At 49.6% G+C, this 11,032-nt stretch overlaps 1 long non-coding RNA gene across 1 annotated transcript; it reads left to right on the forward strand.

The window, feature by feature from the left end:
• Positions 1-4,308: 4,308 nt before the first annotated feature.
• LOC113919398 lies at positions 4,309-4,893 on the forward strand. The gene is made up of 2 exons (XR_003518984.1): positions 4,309-4,433; positions 4,764-4,893. It is a non-coding gene; the product is annotated as an uncharacterized LOC113919398 (long non-coding RNA).
• Positions 4,894-11,032: the final 6,139 nt, after the last annotated feature.

Here is an 11,032-nt window from a genome sequence, read left to right on the forward strand (position 1 = left end):
TTCCTCGTAGAAAACCCCATATATGCTTGTGTGGCGGCAGCTATGGGAGCGACGTGCCCACAGGATGCCCCTGGGGACCGTACCTCTCTAAGGACCTGGAGATGGACTGGGTCCTGGCGCTCCTCACGCCTGACGCCAGCAGATGAGCGGGGCCTGCCTCGACTCCGCGGGCAGGCTCCCTCTACCGGAAGTTGGCTGATGGCACAGGACGAGAGAGTGCTGTGAGGGAAGAGGGTCTAAACCACACTGGCATGCAGGATGAGCTGGTGCCATTCCTACAGGGCATGAGCCACAGCTGCCGGCACCCGCAACCCCCTCCCGTGGATCCACCCCCAAGGCTGAGAGGCATGGCTGCTATGTGCGAAAGACACTATTGGCCCCAGAGAGAGTGAGAAGCCATAGATTTTGGACATATATGTGGAGAGAGAGGGGGAGGGAGACAGAGAGAGAGAGAGAGAGAGAGAGATTTTGAGGCACTGGCTCACGCGCTTGTGTGGGCTGGGAGTGTAAGATCTGCAGGCTGAGCTGCCGACCTGCAGAGCCAAGGAAGGGCCGCTGTCACAGTTCAGATGAGAAGGCTATCGGTGGCCAGAAGTCCCTCTTCCTTCCTCATGAAAGCTCAGTCTTATTTTTTTTTTAAAGCGTTCAACTGATTAGATGAAGCCCACCCACATTATGGAGGAGAATCTACTTGAAGTGTAGTGATTTACACGCTAATCTCATGCAAAAAATACATTCACATCCATCTTTGGCCAAATATCTGGGCACCATGGCCTAGCCAAGTTGACCTGTCGAAAGGCCTTTGGAATGGACTGGAGGTCACACCTCTTCTGTTCTTCACCTGGGGTTTCTGTGCCCCCACGTTCCTGAGATGAGTTATTTCAGGCCACAATCACTTTGTCTAGTCTTAAGTTGTCACATTAAGAAAGCAGCCTCTTTGGGATGACCGTGGGGCTTTTCAAATGGACAGAGGGCATGCTCATGAAAATGGCAGACTTATCTTTGTAGGATGTTCTCCAGACATGGAGTTCTTCTGTGACTCTTACTGACAGTAGAATCTCTCTCTCTCTCACACACATGCACACATGCACCCCGCCTTTGTATTCAAATAAACAGAAAGTTCTCTCGGTCCTGGATGGGAAATGAGTAGAATTTTTGAGTTATATCCCCGGAGCCCTACTTCTCTGCGGCAGGTAGATAAAGAAAGGACACTTTCTTGTTATTGATTCTCTGACTGACGAAACTCAGAAGACCGTGTTCTGTGGGGCATTGACATTCTGCGCTTTGCTGCACATTTGCGGAGAGCACCAGCCTGCTAATAACCTAGTGAATTATTATGATAGCAGAGAACACTTTGGTGGTTATGATATGCTTCTGAGATTTTACGGATGCTGGAAGGAACACAAAGATGTTGCTTTAATCCTCCGATTTGTACATGCAGGTACAGATTGTAATTGTTTGGAAAACCGCTCTGTCGTACTTTCGTAGGAATAATGTGCACGGACCAACATTATTTATTATGTCAACTAGGTAGGAAAGTTGCACAGTGGCTGTGAGCACTGAGCGTGCAGGGAACCGGACAGCCCGGACCTCCTTGTTATCATTTTCGAGCACATAGTTCTTGCCCACGTGGGACTTGCAGCTATTTTGAAAGCATGTTGATGTGGGAGTCGTAGCTTACTGCAAATGCAAACTTTGACTTTGAAATCAAATGTTGTGTCATGCCTGGGAGAAAGGAGGATGTAAGTGGGTTTAAACTTTGCAGGATGGGACCTGTGATTCGGGCGGGGGGAGTGGGGGCTGTTCTTCTGTGAAGCCCGTTTTCCTCCCGGCTGTGCAGCCCTCCAGCACAGCACCCCTGCCCGGTGGGCACACACACCTCCCTGCGGAGGGGCCCCTTTCTCCTCCACCTCCGTGTTTGGATGCCACGTGGGGCCTCGTGTCTTCAGTTCATGGGCTTTGGGGCTCTTTGCTTGCAAGACCGAAACAAAGCCCTCATTCTTTAAACCTTCTGGACCACCTTCTCTACTTCTTCTCTAGGATTCACATAGCTTCTCTCCCCCAGTGGCCCCCCTCTTCTTTTTAGGCAAGCACTGGGAAGTTGGTGGTGCCCAGCACTGACTTTTGTTCCTGGACCTGACCGATCTACAAGGCCGCTGGTTCCTCGTGCCGATGGCAGCTAAGAGGACATTCTCCACTCTCTTCATATCCAACAGCAACCGCAGAGCCCAGGCCCGAGATCCCTCGAGGGCTGATCTGATTTTATTTCCTTGGAATGTTCTGCAAAAGGACATCAATGTGTGTTTTCCTTGTAGTGGTTCATGGTACACACAGAGGCCGACTCATATCTGGGGAATTTGGAAGGAGACTATTTTATACCAACACTGAAACCAAAGTCATTTTGATTCTCCCTGTACATTTGCAGAGAGCACCAGCCTGCTAATAACAATGTACAATGATACTTTCTCTAATTATTTGGGTCATTTCAGTGGCTGCTGTGGGTCCATCAGCATCCCCTCTTTAGGGGAAGTAGACACTGCTGAGATCTGGGGCACTGGACCCAAGCTTGCAGGAGAATTTCCGGGCCAGTGACTCTCGGGAGCTGGGGTGTGGATGCCTCCACTGCCCCCGCCTAGGACAAGGGTGTCCCACCCTTCCAGCGCCCGGAGCTCCCTGCCTCTGGAGGTGCTCACACCGCATTTGGGGTTGGGACCCTCGATCGGTTGCTGACAGTGAGCTGGTCCAGTCGCCGATGCCGTCCCCAGGCTCTGCCTCCGCCCAGTGCTCAGACTTGAGCTACGCAGCAGGGTGCTGGGTCTGTGCCGAGAACACGTTTACAGTGACCGCCGAGCCACGGTCCCTCCCACATGCTGCCCGCCTGGGATTGCATGCACCGAAATAAGCACCTGACACTGGAAGGCCTGCATTTTTGGGGGAAACACCAATGTTCAGTTGGGATCATAATTTCAGCAAAGTAAAACTCCATCTGTCTTTCTGATGACAATGAATGGACTTTATTTCACCGGGGCCTAGCGCTCCCGGCATTGGCTTTCCTGCCCCCCGCCCCGGGACCCGCCCCCTGCTGTGGTGGGACTCCGCGCAGCTGTGGGTCCCTCCCTGCCGCCTGCCAGCCCTGCGCGTGGGGAGCCCTGAAATGCAGCCGAGCGGCTGTGTGCTGCCCACAGCCCGGGCGACCTGATGTGCCCCGACCTCCCTCGGGTGGACAGCTAGCTGGGCGCCGGGCGGGGGCCTCGGCTCCTCGCACTGGGAGGGGTCTGTCCAGTTCTTAGAACCCTGGGGCGCCTCTTCTAAAATAGCCTTCTCTTCACAGGCCTTTCCGCTCAGTCCTCCAGCAACTTTCCTCCTTCAGGGACGACATGTAGCGTCCGTGCCAAGGTGTGTGTGTGTCCCTGCTCCACACCGTTTCCAGACACAGCACGGCCCAGATACTTGCGATTCAGGCCAAAAACCTCATGTCAAATGACTCAACTCAACTTTTTCCAAACTGGCTGGCATGATCCAGGCCAATGTGCCCGCTTTCCTCCAGCACAGTAGCCAGGATGCTGGGCCGGGGGGCTGATGGCCTTTCCCTCGGCGCAGCCTCTGCAGCCACGGAGAACTTGGAGAAGCCCTCCCTGACCATGGCTCCCTGACCGGAGCTGCCCCGAGGCCCCCGACGGCCAGGGTAGGGCGGCCTGGGACGCGCCCTCGGGGCCCGGTGCCCGCGCATCCTCTGACACGCACCCCATGATTCATTCCATGGCTTCCGGAGCTCGTGGGCAGGGACTCCCCCTGCCTGGCTGACCACGGCCAGAGCATCCTGACGAGCTGTGGACAGTGATGGCCCCGACCAGCCCCAGCGCTTCTGACATCCTTTTGCAAAGTGGTGTTGACATCCTCCTTCCAGAGTCACTGGGAATTAGTATAATTGCACTCAAATATTCGCAGACTTTGCATCTGTTTTTCCTAGCAGATTTTGTAGAGCATGCCAAATATTCATGTTAAAAATCTACTTGGTGGGGGGGAAGAGAAGAGAATAAATACAATTAAAATGTGGACTGACCCGAAGAATTTCTGGACAGTTAACAGGTTTCGATCTAAAACACCTTGAGTTCATTTTGACCTATTGCAGGTGGCAGAAGTTTTAAGAAAGGGGTTGAGGGTTTTGTTTTGCACAGATAACCGTCTGCAAAGGGAGGAGCCTGGGAACAGGCAGATTTGCTTCCTGCCCGCGGTGTTGAGTGCACTTGCTGTTTCCCGAACAGCTAGATGGAGCTCTTTCATCTTTCATTAACCAGAAGCCATTTTGGGAATGAGGCTGGAGAAGGAGGTTCCTGCGGGAGACCCCGTGTGGGAATGACTCATTGCTCGCATCTTCCTGGCGACAGGGTGGCTGATAAGAGAAGATGGGCTGGAAGGAACGGGGGCTGGAGGTGATCTAATGGGTGACTGGCCAGGGAAAAGCCTCAGTGGCCAGTGTACAGCAAAGGGTGCAGAGTGGGGGAGGCACTGGGCGGTGTGATGCGGCCAACTGCATGACTCAGGCTCATGCCTTCAGCACGTATCTTGGAGCGAGTCAAGCAGAGTGGGGTGAGATTTGTGGGAGAGACCCCGGGGCTAGTTATCCCCAGGGGACTTTTCTCTAAGTGGTTAAGTAAACCCAGCCTGTTCCCCTGAGGGGGCTCAGGAGCTTCGGGCGCTCCAGAAAGAGGCTGTTGGAGACTTGAGGCTCCAAGCCCAAGCTTTGCTGTTTGTTTTTACAGAGATGAAGTGCTGATTTACATCTTGTCTCCGCTCACCCGGAAGATTCTTGGAGACCCATGCATCCCTACGCTCCGTAAATGTACTTAATACTGTGTCTTAGGCAATAAATGCATTTTGTTTTGGGTGTGATGGACGGGAACTTCTGTGTGAAGAGGAAGCTCATATTGACATTCAAGTCTCATGCTGACGACGAAGTGGGATAATTCTTCCAATATTTTACTGTAAAAATTTCAGGCACACGGCAACGTCGAGTTTCAGTCAACACTTGTCCTAAATTCTGCCACTGACATTAGACTATACATGATTTGTCATCCATCTGTCTCCTCTGTCCCTCCCTCCCTCCCCCACCCTTCCCTTCCCACTCCTCCCTTCCCTCCCCTCTGCCCCCTCGCTCTCCTTCCCTCCCTCTCTCATATCTATCATCCACCTATTATCTATCATCTCCATACATTAATTCAACTTAGATTTTTTTGTACTTCCCCCAAATACTTCAGTGTACGTATCAATAACTGGGGTTATACATCTATGTTACCAATCTTTATTAAGGCATAGAACATTACCACTATTATTCCAGAAAGTTCCCTTCTTTTAGGCTAATCCCAGTTTCTCTCACCCCCAGACACAAGTACTACTCTCATTTTCTTTTCAAGTGCCAGAATTTGGCAGACACCTCTCTCTCTCTCTCTGTAAGACCAGATGTCAAAGAGCATGTTAAGTATATCCTAAAATGCCATTCATGAATTGCTGTATTTATTGTCTATGTTTTAGGAAACGAGAAAAATAAGCTTTGGCAAAGGATAGCAAGAGGCTCTGCCCATAGTAACCACCAGGGATGGGCCCTGTGCCCATGCTGAGCTCTGTGGGGACAAGCGTCCTGAGGTGCTCACCTGGGGCTTCCCCGTGCAACAGAGTCCAAATTTGCGGTGATTTTTAAAATATGAACTTTTAAAATAAACATACATTATGAAGTTTTTACTTTCCTGTTTGAATCATCCACATAGACATACACACTCTGTACAAACAATCTGTATTTACAATTAAAGCAACTTTCTCCCAAAAGACAAGGTTTGAGGACAGGGGCTTTGAAGGAGAAAGCATCCCATGGCTCCTGCAAACACCAACCAGCACACCATTTTGTTTTCCAAACTGCCTGAAAACGGTATGCTTGACCAGCTCACAAGTCAGTTAATAAAGTTCCTTTTAAGATGAATCAAAACAGCCTGAACTCAATGGCAGGGATCCGAGGATGGGAACAGGGAAGTGGGGACCAGCCACGCTTGGGTGACAGGTCAGGGAGGCATGCAGTTGGTTCACTGGTTGGGTTTGAGAAAGAAGATGGCGGTGCCAGGGATATGGTCCCGTGCACTACAATGACAGAGTGATTACACCCTAGCATCTGACTCGGGAGCATAAAAGAGAGAATTTGAACTCATGTAGTGTCCTAGGGTCTCCGTTAAACATTAGAGACCCAGGAGAATTTCCTTCTTCTTAGCTTCTACATCAGCCCTCAGTAACAGGCTCCAAGGCTATGAAACATGAGTCGTGAGGAGGGTCTCTCCTCCATGTCACCCAACACCTCCGTGACGGTGCCTGGGCTTATGGTCTCTGCAGGAGAGGCACCCGTTGGCCTTCGGTCTCCGGGGGAATGACATCCTTTGTTAAAAAGCAGTTAATCCCTTTTACCCTGTTTTGTAGACAAAGGCATAAACCAGTAATTTATTGTAGAGAATTCCCGGTGGGATTTTCCAGATCCGGACAGAGCGTTTCTCTGGTTCCTGTCAAGTGATTCCCTTCTTTGTGGACCTGGAATGCCTGCACAGTTTTGAGGGTCCGGGGACGTGCGGTCCCTCCCTCAGGACGTTCCCACCCGGCTGTGTTGTTGGTGCCAGAGCGGAGGCTGGGCGGAGTCACAACCTCTCTCTCCGGATGTCCACCTTCACCTTAGCCAGCCCCGCTCTTGCAGGATGGCCATTCTCCCCACAGATCTGCCTGTCTGCTTTGGTATCCTGGGGGTTTGTTTTCACGCTCAGATAAGCCCACCTGCCCTGGCCAAGAGGAGCGCCTTCTCTCCGCAGAGCACCTGAAATCTAAAGGAGACTGGATGGTTTCCCTCCCGAGCCTTCTCCAGAGAAGCCACTGGTGAAGCACGGAACTCCCTTCCTTCGGGCACAAATAATGCATCTCATCCTGTAATACAGAAAAGCTCCTTTATACTCATGGTGTTCATTACTGATCTTCACCCTGGGTCTCATTTTGACCTTTGGAAGAAGGAAAGTATTTAATTATGTAGGCTTGTAGAATTGTCAATATTAATAAGCACCGAGAAAAATTCCTTTAAATGGCTTTCATGTGTACGTTGCTGCATTCCTGCCCGGGTGGGTAGGTTGTGTATTTGCAGAGGCAGGCGATGCTAAGTGAGCAGCTGCACCAGCATCTAATTAATTAATTAATCAATCCAACAAATATCTATTGAATGTCATCTATGTGCCAAGCTCTAATGGGTGCTAAACATGAATGGGAAATCGTCCCCGCCTCTCACACTCACGGGAGGGAACGATTAAGTAAAGAACTTCCCTTGAAATGTGGCCAAAGTCAGTGACAAAATAGATTGAAAATCCACAGGCTGGGGAGTCGGGAAGGAGGAGCGCTCCTCTCGTCTGGGGTGACCTGGAAAGATAGCACACAGGTATTCAGGGCCATTGGAGCTGGACCTGGAAGAACAGGCAGAGGGGTGCTGCGTAGTGAAGGTCGTTGAAGGGCATTCCTGGAGAAGGAAGCAGTGGATGCCAAACGTGGAAGTAAACATATACAACACACTCTTGGAACCGTGATGGTCTGGAATCAGAGGCCCTACACCGTGTCCGTGGTCTGCCACTTAGGAGAGGACAGTCCCCAGCAGCTCTGAGGTTTGGTTCCCGTGTGCGGGGCCAGAAGAGGAAGAACGCCGCACGGGGTTGGGAGGATGAAACGAGTAAGGAGTAAAGGGGACGCGGGGCCAACGGTGCGCACGTGCTGGCCAGCACCACCAGGGCAGGAGGCCCGAGCTCACATGCTCCGTAGGCTCTGGGGACTCGAGGAAGGGTAGCTGGAGACAGCTGTGGGCCTTCCATATTAGCCCAAGGGGAGTGGGGACGGGGGGGTCAGCAGTGGAGACGTGGCATGTTCTTAGCTAATTCAGGAGTTACCTGATGTTCTCTGGGTTAACTAATGGTCCCCTTCTGGGACGCAGAAGATGGCCAAGGCAGGAGGACCCCGAGGGCAGCCAAGGGCATTTGGGCGGCTCTCGCGATCATGCATGCAAGCAAAGCCCCAAACCCTAAATTTAAAAATATTTCCGTAAAAGTGATACAAATGTAGTGTTACACATTTGACAATTAGAAAAGGGGGGGATGAGCCACGGTCCCGCCGCTGACAGGCAGACGCGATCATTAGTACTGTGCTGTATTTTGTCGGAGTCTTCTTGTACGAGTCTGTTTGTCTGTTCAACATTATTCTGCTCCCGCTAAAACCTGCTTACAGAATCCCCTAAAGTTATGTCGTGCGCGTGTTTCTACATTAATATAAGTTCCTCTTAATCCTCATTTTAAAAGGTTAAATTGTTATTGTAAATCTGTAATGAACATTTTTGTTCTTTAAATACTTTCCTGTATTTCACAGCTATTCTGTAGAATGGATTCCAAGAGGGGAGATTAACTGATCAAATTATATTTACATTTGAGAAGTTTTGGGTAAATTTGTAGGCTGACCATCAATATAAGGGAAAATCATATATTGATTGATAATAAGGAAACAACTAATACTATTTAAAATGTTATTTTTTTTGGGTGCCTGGGTGGCTCAGTTGGTTAAGTGACTGCCTTCGGCTCAGGTCATGATCCTGGAGTCCCGGGATCGAGTCCCGCATCGGGCTCCCCGCTCAGTGGGGAGTCTGCTTCTCCCTCTGACCCTCTTCCTTCTCGTGCTCTGTATCTCTCATTCTCTCTCTCTCTCAAATAAATAAATAAAATCTTTAAAAAAAATAAAATGTTATTTTTTTAAAAGATTTTGTTTATTTCAGAGAGAGAGAGAGAGAGAGAGAGAGAGAGAGAAAGCAGGGCGGGAGGGGCAGGGGGAGAGGGAGAAGCAGACTGCCTGCTGAACAGGGAGCCCCAATGTGGGACTCAATCCCAGGACCCCGAGATCATGACCTGAGCCGAAGGCAGATGCTTCACCGACTGAGCTGCCGAGGCACCCCTTACTTTTTTGTTTTAATTTATATTTCTTTGGGAACATTTTCTCATACCCTCTTATATATTTCTGTTTATATTATTTGAGTAAGACTAAACACTGATGATTTGTCTAACAGCACGTTACCCAGACAGAGTACTGGGATCTTCCAGTTCAGACATTGTGCCTCTAACCTACCCATCCACTCATTCTCATTTCTTCTCCTTCATTCATTCGGTGGTTGAAAGAGCTACCATAAGGCCATCAGCCTTGAGTCCTGCATTAGCTCACTGTGGCCTCTGCTAGGCAAAGAGTATTACTTTCTGGGAAACTGTAGTGCAAAGGTGATTATGTGAGCACGTGTGAGTGTGCAAAGGATGAAATGTCTATTCTAAAACTGCTTTTGCAGTTTTCACTCCTGTGCTTTTTTTTTTTTTTAAACCTTCTAAGTTACAGATTGGAAGAATGTAGATGTATTTTAAAACGATGACTTCGAAAGCTCTGATCTATAAATATTGGAGACAACAAGTTCATATTAATTACTTTGCTTTAAGAACTGGCAAAATTGAAAACTAGTCACCACGATCACACCATAAGGGATATCTTTGGGAGAGAGACCCTCGTGTCCCATCACCCCCAACGCTACTTTCGGTGAATAAATCCACACTGTTTTTTCTCCCTTACCTCCTTAAGCATGGATTCAGCCTGTGAGGCAGGAAGACAGCTTGGGGGGGAGGGTGCGGCCGTGAATCTGACAATAGAAGAGGTAGGCGAGCCTGCAGGTGGGACGTCAGGTGTCAACATGGGTGAAGCTTGGGGGGCGGTGAGGGTGTTGGCGCGCGGGGGGAGGCTCTCCTAATTAGGAATGATGAACCAGGGCTGCTTGCCCGTTGGAACAGCTCCTGACCCTGCCATTTCCCCGGTCTTTAACTGTGAGCACACAATACCTCTGGAGCCATGCAGAGCCCAGGGTAGGCTAATGTTCACAGTGGCAAATAATTATCCAAATTAATTAACCTATTTTCTTTTTGTATAAACATCCATGCCCAAAGCTAATTGCTCATTTAATTAAAGCCTTCAGCCTTCGTCAGGATTGCCTTGTAAGTAATCCACACATATTCAAGATGTATCAACTGCTTTCATTGTTATGTGCCTGAAACTGAGACAGAACTGTACCATAAACAACAGCTCAAGAGGCAGAATGATGAACAGCCACACTGTAAACATTACCTGTTAGTCGCTTTCTCCCTAGAGTTGGATTGACTCTGAAATGTTCTCTACAGGGCTTTTCAGTTGTGACCATTTTGTCTCCCATTTTATTCTTAAGATCCCACTTTGTGGTTTCTGCTTCTTTCCAAATAAGCATTTTTGGGACTTTAATCTTTAGGTGATCATATGTTCTTTCAGAACGAAACATGAAACCGGATTATGTGCATCATGGTTTAATAAGGGCATAGATTCCGGTGGTATGTATAATCTTGTGGGGACTTTTGCATAAGGGACTCTCTGGCAGGACCAATTTCGGGTGGCTGGGGGTGGGATGGGCTGAGGTGTTGGCTGTGTTGGGTGTGGTGTCACTGTGCCATGATCCGCGGGTCTGTGGTTGATGAGCATGACTGTCTTCGGTGATTGCTTTACTTCTTTACAAAATATCTGTATCAAAATTGGCAAGCGACTGAAAACACAAAATGATCTACATTAAAGGAAAGGGAGATGATTGTGTCCCACAGCGTAAGAGTTTATGCGTAAAGCCAACTGCAGATCTGGCTAGATTAGGCGCCTGAATCATGGCATTGGGATGCAGGTTCTCACCTCCCTTGGCTCTGCTCTCCCCGGGATCAGCTTCATTTTCAGACTTAATGGGATGGCAGGCAAATGACTGCCACCAGTTCCACCAACATTCAACCCCACAGAGAAAAGAGAGTGCCCCTCTTTCCACAGTCCCAGTAAAATCTCATCTGCTCTGCGTGGGTCATGGCCGTCAAGGAACTCATCGCTATGACCAGGGGAAGGCAATGAGCCCGTTGGGCAGGAATGAGTTACAAGCTCCTTTACCCCAGTG

Source organism: Zalophus californianus, chromosome 3 (assembly GCF_009762305.2).
Source record: "Zalophus californianus isolate mZalCal1 chromosome 3, mZalCal1.pri.v2, whole genome shotgun sequence".
Classification (NCBI taxonomy): Eukaryota; Metazoa; Chordata; class Mammalia; order Carnivora; family Otariidae; genus Zalophus; species Zalophus californianus.